Source organism: Salvia splendens, chromosome 21 (genome assembly GCF_004379255.2).
Source record: "Salvia splendens isolate huo1 chromosome 21, SspV2, whole genome shotgun sequence".
Taxonomy (NCBI): Eukaryota; Viridiplantae; Streptophyta; class Magnoliopsida; order Lamiales; family Lamiaceae; genus Salvia; species Salvia splendens.
Window position 1 is genome coordinate 13763453 of NC_056052.1, and position 18005 is coordinate 13781457.

The window sequence follows — 18005 nt, forward strand, 5'->3', positions numbered from 1 at the left end:
AATACACTACTTAACACTATACAACAAATGCACAATTAAAATATACAATTTCACACATGGTACATACTACAAACATTAAACACGATATAAATAAAATACACAAACATAATATAAATAAAACACACATACACACACAACTGAATGACACACTATAAAAAATGAATAACACTACATACATACTATGTACTATACATCATAGCACACCCTCTGCACACCACACATATACGCACACTTTACACACATACATATTAAACAAAAATTACACATTGTACACGAAATACATATACAAAATACAAACATTAAAAAAACACAACACTCAGTACGCGGCACATACTAGAAACACTGAACATATTATAAATAAAATATACAAACATACACAAAACATATGTACAACAATAATACTTACATACATTGCAAACGCTACGCTACATATACTAAAACAAAATACTCTATTAACATACTATACAACAAATATATACATAAAATTCACAATATATACAGACATGACACCTACTATGCACACTCACTACTGACAATTTATACTACGCATAAAATTTACAATTTATACTACGCACTAAATGGACTGCACATACAACCCACAGTCACTACGTACACAAAATACACAATTTAAATATACTATACAACAAACGCACACATAAAATACACGACATATACATGACACATTTTGATGCGTAGTATAAATTGTCAGTAGTGAGTGTGCGTAGTAGGTGTCATGTCTGTATATATTGTGAATTTTATGTATATATTTGTTGTATAGTATGTTAATAGAGTATTTTGTTTTAGTATATGTAGCGTAGCGTTTGCAATGTATGTAAGTATTATTGTTGTACATATGTTTTGTGTATGTTTGTATATTTTATTTATAATATGTTCAGTGTTTCTAGTATGTGCCGCGTACTGAGTGTTGTGTTTTTTTTAATGTTTGTATTTTGTATATGTATTTCGTGTACAATGTGTAATTTTTGTTTAATATGTATGTGTGTAAAGTGTGCGTATATGTGTGATGTGCAGAGGGTGTGCTATGATGTATAGTACATAGTATGTATGTAGTGTTATTCATTTTTTTATAGTGTGTCATTCAGTTGTGTGTGTATGTGTGCTTTATTTATATTGTGTTTGTGTATTTTATTTATATCGTGTTTAATGTTTGTAGTATGTACCATGTGTGAAATTGTATATTTTAATTGTGCATTTGTTGTATAGTGTTAAGTAGTGTATTTTGTAATACTATTTGTATTATGTGCCTCATATGTATTGTATGTTTTATAATATTGTGTGTTTTATATTGTGTTTGTGTATTTTATTTATAACTTTTAAAATGTTTGTAGTATGTACCACGTGTGTATTAGGTGTGTATTTGTTGCAGAGTGTATAAATAGTTTATTTTGTAATAGTATCTGTAGCGTGTGCACAATGTGTATATGTATTTATGTTGTGCATATGTTTTGTGTATTTTATTTATAGTGTGTGTAACATTCGTAGTATGTGCCGAGTATGTATAGTATGTTTTATAATATTTGTATTTAGTTTTTTATGTACAGTGCGTATTGTTTGTTTTATATTTACGTAGTGTGTATTGCGTATTGTGTGTAGTGTAGTGTGTGTATTGCATATTTTGTGTAGTGGAGTGTGTGTATTGCGTATTTTGTGTAGTGAAGTATGTGTATTGTCTATAGTGTAAAGTTTTTATTTTTGTATAGTGATGTTTAGTATGTTAATTCTGTAAATTGTGTACTAGTGTGTATTTTGTATAATGTGAGTGGTATGTGAGGTCCATTTAATGTTTGTTTATTTTATTTATATTGTGTTTGTGTATTTTATTTATGTTGTGTTTAATATTTGTAATATGTGCCACGTATGTATAAATTGTGTATTTTATATGTATATTTGTTGTATAGTGTAGAAATTGTGTATTTTGTGCTTCTACCCGTAGTGTGTGCAATGTAGGCATGTATGTTTATAGTACATGTGTAGTGTAAGTGTGTTTAATATTTGTGGTATGTATAGTGTGTATATAGTGCGCAATGTGTATGAAGTGTGTTTTATTTATATTGTGTTTGTGTGTTTTATTTATAAAGTATTTAATATTTGTAGTATGTGTCATGTATATATCGTGTATTTTATGTGTGCGTTTGTTGTATAGTATATTTAAATTGTGTATTTTGTGTACGTAGTGACTGTGGGTTGTATGTGCAGTCCATTTAGTGCGTAGTATAAATTGTAAATTTTATGCGTAGTATAAATTGTCAGTAGTGAGTGTGCATAGTAGGTGTCATGTCTGTATATATTGTGAATTTTATGTATATATTTGTTGTATAGTATGTTAATAGAGCATTTTGTTTTAGTATATGTAGCGTAGCGTTTGCAATGTATGTAAGTATTATTATTATAAAACATATGTACAACAATAATACTTACATACATTGCAAACGCTACGCTACATATACTAAAACAAAATACTCTAATAACATACTATACAACAAATATATACATAAAATTCACAATATATACAGACATGACACCTACTATGCGCACTCACTACTGACAATTTATACTACGCATAAAATTTACAATTTATACTACGCACTAAATAGACTGCACATACAACCCACAGTCACTACGTACACAAAATACACAATTTAAATATACTATACAACAAACGCACACATAAAATACACGATATATACATGACACATACTACAAATATTAAATACTTTATAAATAAAACACACAAACACAATATAAATAAAACACACTTCATACACATTGCGCACTATATACACACTATACATACCACAAATATTAAACACACTATAAATAAAATACACTACACATGTACTATAAACATACATGCCTACATTGCACACACTACGGGTAGAAGCACAAAATACACAATTTCTACACTATACAACAAATATACATACTACAAACACTAAAAAAGTAATGAATGAAATACACAAACACAATATAAATAAAACAAACAATACACACAATATTATAAAACATACAATACATATGAGGCACATAATACAAATAGTATTACAAAATACACTACTTAACACTATACAACAAATGCACAATTAAAATATACAATATCACACATGGTACATACTACAAACATTAAACACGATATAAATAAAATACACAAACATAATATAAATAAAACACACATACACACACAACTAAATGACACACTATAAAAAATGAATAACACTACATACATACTATGTACTATACATCATAGCACACCCTCTGCACACCACACATATACGCACACTTTACACACATACATATTAAACAAAAATTACACATTGTACACGAAATACATATACAAAATACAAACATTAAAAAAACACAACACTCAGTACGCGGCACATACTAGAAACACTGAACATATTATAAATAAAATATACAAACATACACAAAACATATGTACAACAATAATACTTACATACATTGCAAACGCTACGCTACATATACTAAAACAAAATACTCTATTAACATACTATACAACAAATATATACATAAAATTCACAATATATACAGACATGACACCTACTATGCACACTCACTACTGACAATTTATACTACGCACTAAATGGACTGCACATACAACCCACAGTCACTACGTACACAAAATACACAATTTAAATATACTATACAACAAACGCACACATAAAATACGCGATATATACATGACACATACTACAAATATTAAATACTTTATAAATAAAACACACAAACACAATATAAATAAAACACACTTCATACACATTGCGCACTATATACACACTATACATACCACAAATATTAAACACACTATAAATAAAATACATTACACATGTACTATAAACATACATGTCTACATTGCACACACTACGGGTAGAAGCACAAAATACACAATTTCTACACTATACAACAAATATACATATAAAATACACAATTTATACATACATGGCACATATTACAAATATTAAACACAACATAAATAAAATACACAAACACAATATAAATAAAATAAACAAACATTAAATGGACCTCACATACCACTCACATTATACAAAATACACACTAGTACACAATTTACAGAATAAACATACTAAACATCACTATACAAAAATAAAAACTTTACACTATAGACAATACACACACTACACTACACAAAATACGCAATACACACACTACACTACACAAAATATGCAATACACACACTACACTACCCACAATACGCAATACACACTACGTAAATATAAAACAAACAATACGCACTGTACATAAAAAACTAAATACAAATATTATAAAACATACTATACATACGCGGCACATACTACGAATATTACACACAGTATAAATAAAATACACAAAACACATGCACAATATAAATACATACACACATTGTGCACACACTAAAGATACTATTACAAAATAAACTATCTCTGCAACAAATGCACAAATAAAATACACACCTAATACACACGTGGTACATACTACAAACACTAAAAATGTAATGAATGAAATACACAAACACAATATAAATAAAACAAACAATACACACAATATTATAAAACATACAATACATATGAGGCACATAATACAAATAGTAATACAAAATACACTACTTAACACTATACAACAAATGCACAATTAAAATATACAATTTCACACATGGTACACACTACAAACATTAAACACGATATAAATAAAATACACAAACACAATATAAATAAAACACACACACACACAACTGAATGACACACTATAAAAAAATGAATAACACTACATACATACTCTGTACTATACATCATAGCACACCCTCTGCACATCACACATATACGCACACTTTACACACATACATATTAAACAAAAATTACACATTGTACACGAAATACATATACAAAATACAAACATTAAAAAAACACAACACTCAGTACGCAGCACATACTAGAAACACTGAACATATTATAAATAAAATATACAAACATACACAAAACATATGTACAACAATAATACTTACATACATTGCAAACGCTACGCTACATATACTAAAACAAAATACTCTATTAACATACTATACAACAAATATATACATAAAACTCACAATATATACAGACATGACACCTACTACGCACACTCACTACTGACAATTTATACTACGCATAAAATTTACAATTTATACTACGCATAAAATTTACAATTTATACTACGCACTAAATGGACTGCACATACAACCCACAGTCACTACGTACACAAAATACACAATTTAAATATACTATACAACAAACGCACACATAAAATACACGATATATACATGACACATACTACAAATATTAAATACTTTATAAATAAAACACACAAACACAATATAAATAAAACACACTTCATACACATTGCGCACTATATACACACTATACATACCACAAATATTAAACACACTATAAATAAAATACACTACACATGTACTATAAACATACATGCCTACATTGCACACACTACGGGTAGAAGCACAAAATACACAATTTCTACACTATACAACAAATATACATATAAAATACACAATTTATACATACGTGGCACATATTACAAATATTAAACACAACATAAATAAAATACACAAACACAATATAAATAAAATACACAAACACAATATAAATAAAATAAACAAACATTAAATGGACCTCACATACCACTCACATTATACAAAATACACACTAGTACACAATTTACAGAATTAACATACTAAACATCACTATACAAAAATAAAAACTTTACACTATAGACAATACACACACTACACTACACAAAATATGCAATACACACACTACACTGCACAAAATATGCAATACACACACTACACTACACACAATACGCAATACACACTACGTAAATATAAAACAAACAATACGCACTGTACATAAAAAACTAAATACAAATATTATAAAACATACTATATATACTCGGCACATACTACGAATATTACACACAGTATAAATAAAATACACAAAACACATGCACAATATAAATACATACACACATTGTGCACACACTACAGATATTATTACAAAATAAACTATTTATACACTCTGCAACAAATGCACAAATAAAATACACACCTAATACACACGTGGTACATACTACAAACACTAAAAAAGTAATGAATGAAATACACAAACACAATATAAATAAAACAAACAATACACACAATATTATAAAACATACAATACATATGAGGCACATAATACAAATAGTAATACAAAATACACTAATTACCACTATACAACAAATGCACAATTAAAATATAAAATTTCACACATGGTACACACTACAAACATTAAACACGATATAAATAAAATACACAAACACAATATAAATAAAGCACACATACACACACAACTGAATGACACACTTTAAAAAAATGAATAACACTACATACATATTATGTACTATACATCATAGCACACCCTCTGCACATATACGCACACTTTACACATATACATATTAAACAAAAATTACACATTGTACACGATATACATATACAAAATACAAACATTAAAAAAACACAACACTCAGTACGCGGCACATACTAGAAACACTGAACATATTATAAATAAAATATACAAACATACACAAAACATATGTACAACAATAATACTTACATACATTGCAAACGCTACGCTACATATACTAAAACAAAATACTCTATTAACATACTATACAACAAATATATACATAAAATTCACAATATATACAGACATGACACCTACTATGCACACTCACTACTGACAATTTATACTACGCATAAAATTTACAATTTATACTACGCACTAAATGGACTGCACATACAACCCACAGTCACTACGTACACAAAATACACAATTTAAATATACTATACAACAAACGCACACATAAAATACACGATATATACATGACACATACTACAAATATTAAATACTTTATAAATAAAACACACAAACACAATATAAATAAAACACACTTCATACACATTGCGCACTATGTACACACTATACATACCACAAATATTAAACACACTATAAATAAAATACACTACACATGTACTATAAACATACATGCCTACATTGCACACACTACGGGTAGAAGCACAAAATACACAATTTCTACACTATACAACAAATATACATATAAAATACCCAATTTATACATACGTGGCACATATTACAAATATTAAACACAACATAAATAAAATACACAAACACAATATAAATAAAATAAATAAACATTAAATGGACCTCACATACCACTCACATTATACAAAATACACACTAGTACACAATTTACAGAATAAACATACTAAACATCACTATACAAAAGTAAAAACTTTACACTACACAAAATACGCAATACACACACTACACTACACAAAATACGCAATACACACACTACACTACACAAAATACGTAATACACACTACATAAATATAAAACAAACAGTACACACTGTACATAAAAAACTAAATACAAATATTATAAAACATACTATGCATACTCGGCACATACTACGAATATTACACACACTATAAATAAAATACACAAAACATATGCACAACATAAATACATACACACATTGTGCACACGCTACAGATACTATTACAAAATAAACTATTTATACACTCTGCAACAAATGCACAAATAAAATACACACCTAATACACACGTGGTACATACTACAAACATTTTAAAAGTTATAAATAAAATACACAAACACAATATAAAACACATAATATTATAAAACATACGATACATATGAGGCACATACTACAAATAGTAATACAAAATACACTACTTATACACCATACAATAAATGCACAATTAAAATATACAATTTCACACATGGTACATACTACAAACATTAAACACAATATAAATAAAACACACAAACACAATATAAATAAAACACACACACACTATACATATAATGCACATGTTGCTCCCTATACAAAAAAACACGCACTATGCAACACACATTCTAAACTCACCATACCATACAAAAAAACACGCACTATGTAACACACTATGCAACGCACTATGCAACACAGATTCTATACTCACCATACCCACACAAGACATTATGGTGTGCACATATAAACAAAATACATGCACTACAAACATACATACACAGTACATATATTGTACACTATACACAAAATACATACTTGTACATTATACACAAAAAAAACATACCTAAACAAAGTACACAAAAAATAACACCCTTTAAGCGCCCAGTACAAACAAAATATACCCCCACTGTACACCATATACACAATATACATGCCCTACACACAAAGTATACTTACACTACTACACAAAGTATACTAATACATATTATACACTACACGTAAAATTCACACACTTATATACAAAAAACTCATAGTGCCCACACAATAAATACACTGCACTTCACACACTATACACAAAATACACAAAATGTATACACTGCCGGCACTACACAAATACACACACTTTAAACATACAGAAAATACAGACACTATAAACACACTTCATGATGAATGACAGAAAAGTTGAAGCATCTGCGACATCTGCCAGAAAGTTAAAAGATGAGAAATTGGAGAAAGATGAAAAACCTTGACTTGCTTCAGTATGCTGTCGAGGGAGATTAACGACACTAGCCTTGCATCTTTAGCAGAAGTGGAAGGACTCCGAATAGGTGCAGCGCCACTTTCTAAATTTAACATCTCTGTGCCGTTTTTCATTTGTTGTAAAATCTGATTCGAGCAAACAGTGGTTGCAGAAATTCAGTATTTGAGAAGTGAGGTAACCAAGAAAAAGAGATCCAGCGCGCTATAATACAGACCTTTCTTCTCTTGTGATCAACAGATTCAAGAGCTGAACGTAGCTTAGCTACTTGAGCAGAGTCTTCCGTTGCTTCAGTCGCCAAAGTACCAGCAATATCCTTATGGGCCAATATAACCGTAGATATCAGTATGTGAACCATAACAAACCACATTACTGTAAACAATATAAAAAAAGCATACAGTAAAAGATCTAGATAATGGCACTCTGTCCGTAGCTGCACAAAGATGGGAATCTAAAGAAAATGGTAAGAGCATACCTTCAAATGTTGCAGCTGTGAAGTATAAAGACATCTGGCATATTCAGATAACAACTGTCCAAGAGCATCGGTAGTCGGAGGATGGGCAGCACCAAGTCCAACCATCCATTATTGCTGTAAAGAGAAGTTCCAGCTGACCAGTTGCTCCTGCAGCCGTGTCATCAGCAATGGAAAGGAAATCATTGATTGTTGCTTTGCTTCTGAAATGACAAGGTTAGAATGGCCCATCCACTGTGTGTGAATTTGTTGCTTTGCTAATACAAATTACAAGGAAATCGTTTCAATTTAGTATCTTATTCAGGCTTAAGCTGTTAGAGAGGTGTAACTCATCTATACAGAAATAAAGAATAACATAAACATGCTAGAATGGAAAAGACATTAAATCTAGTGATGAGTACAAATGGAATCAAGAAGGAAAACATGACTAATTTACCTGATCAATTCCACGTATCTTCAGAACTACTGATGACAACTTTGACTTCTTCTCTGGTTTTATATTTACTTTGAACCCTTGAATTTGGTCCCCAACCAGCATATTCCTTGAACTAGAATCGTAACGAACTAGAGATCTTCCAGTGCTCAACTGGAGAAACCTTACATCACGATAGACATTTTCACTTTTACACTCGATGCTTATCATATTCTAATATTTCATGTTTCACTCAAGTAGAAAAATTTGTCAATTCAACTAGTAGATCGACACATGACAGGGAGGCACCTTAATTGATTGTAGCTCCGGTGATCGAGCAAGCCGGGACATTATATAGAAAATCCTAACACGAGAGACAAGCATCGTATCCATCACTCTTCTGGGCTCCATTTTATGAATGAAAGAAAAAACAGCATCTCTTATTTCAGCTAGGATTTCAGGCTCTCTAGAAGCACCTGCCGTAATGACTGCAGCCAGTACCTGCACATAGGAAACCAAGCAGTTATCAGGAAGCTATAACCCATTAAAGATGATAGAATTTAAATTTTTAACAATCGAGTTTTTCTCAGCTGAGACACATACATAACAATGCATAAGGATGCAAATGCATACAAAACAAATCTTATTGATTCACCTAGGCGATAGATCCAAATGTATTGAACACCCTCAAACCATAGAAGGAAAATGTAAATCTTAACAAATACTTCAGAGCTATGTCATTAACACATGCTCTGGAACCAAGCTAATTTTCTTAATCTTCTCAGATGCCAGAAAGTTTCTTAAGGCAACTTATTTTGCAGACTGAACTTGCTGAGCAGATGCAATCATGTCATTCTTCAGCACAGTGAATTTCAGCTTTCTCATCATCATGATACCAAAAACTATATGTTGCCGACTGTATTCATAAGAGGAGGTAGAAGGTGTTGAACACAGAATACTAAGGCGAGCGTAGAAAAATGCAAGCAAGGAACCGAAGGGTGTCCTCAAGGAGATCCAATCCCCACAAAAAATTATAGAATGATCAAATTTATAAAATGAAGAGAGAGCTAAAATTTGAATGACCAAAAAATTTAAAGCATCTGAGACGACATCTGCCAAGCGCTTTATATTAAGTTCCAGTCTAGTAACTTGCCTCGGAGGGAGCATATACCTGTCTTGAATCTATTACAAGCTTTTACCAGCAATGCAAGAACCTATACAAAACAAATGCCCATGATAATGATAGCACCAAGGAAAAATGAAAATTTTGATAACTAATATGTATAGAAGGCAAAAGCTTCTCAAAGTGCAGATATTGCAATGCTTATTGTACAGTAAATACTATAAACATTTGTTATAGACCCAATTGCGACTAGGCATTACTAATAAGTAGTTAAAAATCACAAGAAAAAGTTGGAAATGTGTCGTATTTGGATTTTCTCGATGTGTTAAATTTCTGCAATACATTTAAGATTATTTCAGTTCATTTCAGAGTACAAAACTTTGATTTTCAATGTAATTGTAACAATAGATCTAAAGGGTCTGGGAAATCTTTTTTATTATAAATGCAATGAACATATATCTCTCTCTGAGTTATGACAGAAACTGCATGATACTTTGATTTTAGAAACCAATACCTCAAGTCCAACAGACTTTGCCATATTTTGAGTTGTTGTGTTGCTGGCCACCTCATCCAGGTATGATACACTTTCAGTTTCACAGAGTTGCAAAAGCTGCAGCAGAAAAAATCACACTTACTTTAAAGAATTAAGGGCATGTTCACACAACCACACCAAGCACAAGTACAAGCACATAAAATTTTAAGGTGTGCTAACTTTACCAACAGTTTTAAGATTTAAACACATATCAACTTATCTTAATTGGAAAGTGCACTCACAATAGATAAAACTTTAGATTTTAGGCAGGAGATAGCAGCCATGTATGAGGAAATATTGTCTGAGCCCGATAACTTTAAGTTCATGACGGCCTGAACCAGAATCAGAACGCCTCCATTACCCGGTGTGAAAGGAAACCAAAAGTGCACTACTCCTGAATTAAAACAAATAATAAAGACACAAAGGGGGGAAAGGAAAACGAGAAAGTAATCAGGAATGAAGAAAGAATTCAGAAGTGTGAGATTTTATTTAACCGGTAGGATAAAGTTATATGTGCTATTAATAGAACTTGTAATATGCGAAGTCATAAAAGCATAGGAAAACCAAAAGGATTAAGATAATGTGTAAACAGAGACCAAAAAATTATAAGACAGTTACATCCAATCACCTCTACGAGAGTTTCTGTTCTCAAAGTTGTAACACCAGTCCCAATGTTAATGTAATCCATAAAGCGCACAATGAGAGAAAGTAGCACAGTTAAACGTGATAATTTACTTACTGAGGTTGATCTAGAAGACCGTGGTAAACCCGATGAGGCAAATTGTATTGACAGCAAAGCACCACTGAGTGACTGCATTGTGGGTTTGAGTAGATTAGCTCACAAAAATAAAGTCAAAAACAAGGTAAAAATAGAAAAAGTATCAACTGAACTACATCAAAGAAGACAAAGACCCTATTACTTGCCTTAGGAAGGGTAGGTGTGTTGTGATGGCTTCATGTAATTAGGAGTCAACTCTCATCTAGAGAACTTGGTGGTCTCTGTTGTAGTGAGATCGAAGAGGGGAATTGCTAATCCACACGAGATGCTTCCAGGTCCGATCAGAGAAAATGACGGGCCTGCAATCTGAAACCAAAATGACCGCGTCGATGATCAGCATTGGCACTATGGCGGCCAACATCAGGTTAAGTATAAGCCGTTGAAATACTGTTAAGATCCCTCTCTATAAATGCTGCAAAGTGTAGGATATGATGGCAGTATTGTGGCCACTCAATAAGACGGTCCACAAACTGCTCCAATGCCTTACTCCCAAATGAAAACATCATAATGTCATAAATCCAAGGTCAGACTGTAATTCACAATAATAACATTCACTGATAACCTAGGAAGGAACAAACTTCCGAATCTGCAGGCTTCGACAAAGCATCTAAAACAGCTCGTAAAGCAATACCCAACGTAAGGTGAGTCACGCGTTGATGCTTAATGACTGATCTAAAGTAGAAGCATTCACAAAGGATAAACATTATAGGCAAGCTGAAAATTTTACAACATGGTAACATTACAATTAACATAGTTAGGTTGAAGAGTATTTTATGACATTATTTATCTGGGATCATGTTCACTCAGTAAACCAATAATTTGATTTATCAATCATAAACATCAAACGGACAGGTAAAGATAAAAAACTCAAACACAGTAGACTAAGTATAAAACTACCTAACTACCATATAAGAGATGTTAGGTCAAAATAAATTGTTGAGGAACTTGACCAAACAGATCACTTCAAAAAGAATATGCTGAATTATCTCAGTAGCCTCAAGTGCAACAGGATTGGCACACAGCTTTGAAATCTGACCCAAAAAGAATTTCTTTCCTGCATACAGACAAGAAAAGGGTTACACGTTTAGTGCAACACGTAGAAGAATTCCAAGGACATAAAAATAATAAATTGTTGTACGTATTCCACTTCCTAAAACTAAACAAAAAATTATATCTAAATGTATGTACAAAGAAGCGAATAACTAACCACACATCCTGGTATCGTGTTCTTCAGAATTAGACAAAGCTAGACCAACTTCAATTTTATCAGGTACAGACAAGTGTAGAGCATCTGATTATGCAGAAGTTCTTCATTGATGGCTTTAGTATGAAATGACACACTTAATATCGAACTAAAGTTAGATTTAATAAATAAAAGTTTGAATATTGAAGCAAATATTGGTTGCAGCTTTATACCCTTCAACTCCCTGGAATAAATAGTGAGGTGGTCAAAACTAAACTGGAGCAGTACTACTCAATGAGACGGTCCAGAAACTGCTCTAATACCTTACTCTCGAAGGAAAACATGGGAATGTCATAAATCCAAGGTTAGACTAAAATTCAAAACAATAACATTAACCAATAACCTAGGAAGGAACAAACTCTTGAATTTGCAAGCTTCCCCAAAGCATCTAAAGCAACTCAAGCAATACACAGCATATGGTGAGTCACAAGTTGATGCAGCAATACACAGCATATGGTGAGTCACAAGTTGATGCAGCAATACACAACATATGGTGAGTCAGAAGTTGATGCAGCAATACACAAGCAGAAGCATTCACAAAGGATAAACATTACAGGCAAGCTGAAAATTTTAGAACGGGGTAACATTACAACTCATAGTTAAGTTGAATAGTATATTACAACACTATTAATCTGTTCTTATGTTCACTCAGTAAACCAGAATTCGTTGCATCAATCATAATCATCAAACGGACAGGTAAAGAAAACAAACTCAAATATACAGAAATCGAAGTAGTCTAGATTCCATCTATTGTAGTTAAAGTATTTACTACATAGTGGCAACAAGCTGCAATTTCCATTCCTGCATTGCAAAAATGTTAAAATCATGAGTAAGATCAGTCACCCTGCTACAGTAGTGGCAACACTAACCTCATATAAAGTATCTTTACTTGACACTAATTGAGTCATCAACCAGTTTCCAAGGCCCACGATTTCTTTTTTAGATGCAAGTCCAGCAAACTGAATGCCAAAGTAAAAAGGAAATGTGTGTAGTAAGTAACTGGGAAAGAGCCTATAAAAACATTTAACAGATATATTAAGAAGCCAAGACTTGACAATCATATCAAAGAAACACTTATATAGCACATATTTGTATAGGGCATATGAGACAAAGAAAAATAGGATGCTATCTATGTATGTATGAATTAATTATGCTGCAAGGTAGCAAAAAGTTGATAGAAAAAGTAGAAAAACGTCCGGCACAGTATAACAAACAAAAATATAATATATGTAACAGATCAATTATAAAGCTGCAAAATGCAGCAAAGAATGAATTAAATAAGTAGGAAAAATAGAGGCGCAACAACCAAGAAACAGAAGATCACAAAGCAAGCTCAAAAATCAATAAATAGACTTTTGCCTTCAGTTTTCCACCGTGTCCCCCTCATCTTTTAAGTTAAGAACTCAGTCGCCCACTACCACCCTCGACCTTCAGATCGACTAAGTACTTTCTAGTCTATTTATGCACTAGGAACTATCACAGAAAACACCTTAGTTCCACGAGAGATAACATTTGCAAGAACGATCTAAATGCTTAGAGAGGCCTTCAAATCGACTAAGAGTAACACGAGAATATGTTGAATTATATCAATAGCCTCAAACGCAACGGGATTGGTACACAGCAGCTCTGCAATCTGACTCAAACAGAAAGTCTTTCCTGAATACACAGCCAAGAAAAGGGTTACAGGTTTAGTGCAACAAGTAGAAGAATTCCAAGGAGATAAAAATAATAAAGTGTTGTATGCATTCCACTTCCTACAACTAAACAAAATATTATGTCTAAATGTATGTACAAAGAAGAGAATAACTAACCACACATCCTGGTATCATGATGATATCGTGTTCTTCAGAATTAGACAAAGCAAGTCCAACCCCAATTTTATCAGGTACCAACAAGTGTAGAGCATCATAAAGATTTGGCAATAGTTCTTCATTGATGGCTTTAGTATGAAACGACACACTAAATATGGAACTAAAGTTAGGTTTATTAAATAAATGTTTGAATATTGAAGCAAATATTGGTTGCAGCTTTATACCCTTCAACTCGCTGGAATAAATAGTGAGGTGGTCAAAATTGAACTGGAGCAGTAGTACACTACCCTCCATTCCATCCATTTTGTAATAACAAGTTAAACAATTACCCACACACATCAATTACTTCCCAAACATAAATCTTGCTCGCCCTCAAGCAAGTTAGATAAATAAGCACATTCACAAGACATTTGATAATCCTCTACTTCAAGTCACGTCAAATCACATGAATCATTTAGAGAAATTAGGTTGAGCCCGAATTCACGCGCGAGTAAGACTTTAGAACAAGAGTTGTACACGAACTAATTCCCTAAGAGCTAGGCATCCAATGCTTCAATGTAAGTTCGATTTATGTCTTGGGAGTCTCAAACCATCGTCGCTAATTCATAAAGAGAAGTTCTTCCAGCTATTCTTTATTTTAAGCACATAAGATCTTTCTCCCAAAATCAAGCAAAATTCATCGCTCACAAGTCAATATAATGCATAAATCAAAAGGTCTTTTTCATTTGGATGTAACGGGGCTTTTGGTAAAGGTGTGATCATATTTGGATAAGTAGCTTATCACCATTCTTAAAATGCTAGCACATCCCTCACAACACTTCACAACATCCTTCCCATCTCACTGAATGCGTACAAAATTCTGACAGCTCAACACCCCATCTACCATCTAAACCAAGTCATCTTATTCTTTTGAGCATAATTCTGTTTTTTGCTCGATATTCTTTTTTCTTGGCTTTTTTAACTCATGAAAGGCTGACTTTTTATTTTATTTTTTTTACTTGCCTTGGCTTTTTTTTACACATGAAAGGCTGCCTTTTTATTTATTTTTTTCTAGCCTTGGCTTTTTTTTACACATGAAAGGCTGCCTTTTTATTTTTTATTTTTTTCAAGCCTTGGCTTTTTTTTACACATTAAAGGCTGCCTTTTTATTTTACTTTTGTTTGAAGAGACAGCTTTTTTCATTTGTATCTCAATATAAATGAATACAACCTAATGAATGTTCCAGGACTTCCATCTTATCCTTACCACCATAAATACCCTCCCAAGAATGTGCTAGCACTTTAATTTTAGTGACTAGGGTAGAAAATATAGGCCAACAAACGGATATAATAAGTAGGCTAATATAGTGACTTCAAAATTTTCAACAAAGAAATTAGGCTCTTGGGGCTCAAACCGGCTCACTAGTGGTTTATGTAGGGTTAGGCATGTGATAATTTGGATATGAGGCTTTTAGTCCTATTGCCTAAATCATTTTTATGCACCAATATCAACAAGATTGCAACTCATAAAGCTCTCATTCAGTTGATCGGTCCTATGGCTTTTTCAATTAATTTTTCAAAACCGGAATAGTTCTCTCTCCTTAGCTCAAGAAATCGGGCACCAAAGAACACTATTGTCACTGTATTTGAAGCACTGGAAACCTAATTCTCCAGAAGTTAGTAAGCAACAACAAGTTTACGGACCAACCCTCGAGAGAAACGAACTCTACACTAATAACCCAAAAAAAGTGGTGAAAGTAGTGACAATCAATGGAGAGAAAATCTTGCATGCACACACAAATAGCAAGTGGTGAAACACTGTTCGTGGAAGCTTTTCGTTCTCACTACAAAGTAGCATAGTACTAGGGCAATTTTTGGATATTTATGAAGCTAATATCCTTTGTTTATCGACTGGCGATGTGTATGAAATCATTAAAAACTAGGGAGATGCACATATTAGAGAGCCGTGACAGACAACCTCTCGAAAATTTACTCTTAATCATAACATGTCAATTAACATTTAAATTCTCTATAAAATTCAACATATCAGGCATGAATGAGAAAAAATAGCAGCTAGGCACTCATGTATAAGTAGGAAACATCTCAAGTTGAGTATATACGGGTTTGAATAACACCCGAAAAAGATGAGAAGTAGAATTACCAGAATCCTCAAAGACCAGGATTTTGACAACTACAAAGATGAGAAGTAGAGCTACTCCTTTTTTCATCAAGGCCGAGTCCAACACAGGAAGCTAGTTGCTCTGCAGTCCACCACTTCCCAAGCTCCTGCAAGAAGAAACAAACTTCATTAAAATCTTATCAAGAAGACAACAGACATGATTATGATAAAAACAGATGCACTTAACATTTTATGGAAAAGGATGACTGATATCCATAGGTTAAGCTAGGTTAAGCCAGAGAGGTTTTACATGGACTAAATGATCTCCGATGCAGAACGAACGATTCGGGACTCAAATTGACTTATAAATAACATACAAAGAAGATTGTCAATCTTAGATATCCTTAAAAATGCATTAAGTACAGAATGCATGCATGCACATAATGATAAATGTGGTGAGTGAAGCAGGTTTATTAAAGAAATGTCAATGCGTTCAGGTAGTAAAAATTCTAATCAGATGACAGGGTAAAATCTAGAAAAACCTGGTTGTTAACAATGCATTCCCGGAACAACTTTTGCTGACACAGGGGCTGTAGAAATTGAAGAGAAGAATCACACTGCTGCCAGAGATGATTCAAGGTCTCTTCAGTAGTAGGGGATGCACTTCTAGATGAATCGTTGGTCTGCAAATACTTGACATCTACACAAACAGCAGCAAATGCTGCCTCTTTGAATATGTACACCTGCCACAAACTCCACTTACTCAGCCACAACATAATTTGATAACACTTTGAAATAACAACAATCAAGAAGATGAAGTGGGAAGATTTATAACATTAAACTAGTAATTTAATGTTCTCAGTTTTCACCAAATCCTGGATTGCTAC

At 32.4% G+C, this 18005-nt stretch overlaps 1 long non-coding RNA gene across 4 annotated transcripts; it reads right to left on the reverse strand.

Moving 5' to 3' along the window:
- Nucleotides 1-10731: 10731 nt before the first annotated feature.
- LOC121783564 lies at nucleotides 10732-17804 on the reverse strand. Of its 4 annotated transcripts, none has more exons than XR_006046600.1 (4): nucleotides 17661-17804; nucleotides 17161-17285; nucleotides 11172-11267; nucleotides 10732-10748 (listed from the first exon to the last, which is right to left on the reverse strand). It is a non-coding gene; the product is annotated as an uncharacterized LOC121783564 (long non-coding RNA). The 4 variants fall into 4 exon arrangements; XR_006046599.1 differs by lacking the exons at nucleotides 10732-10748; nucleotides 11172-11267 and adding exons at nucleotides 13892-14011; nucleotides 14080-14169; XR_006046598.1 differs by lacking the exons at nucleotides 10732-10748; nucleotides 11172-11267 and adding an exon at nucleotides 14798-14866.
- Nucleotides 17805-18005: the final 201 nt, after the last annotated feature.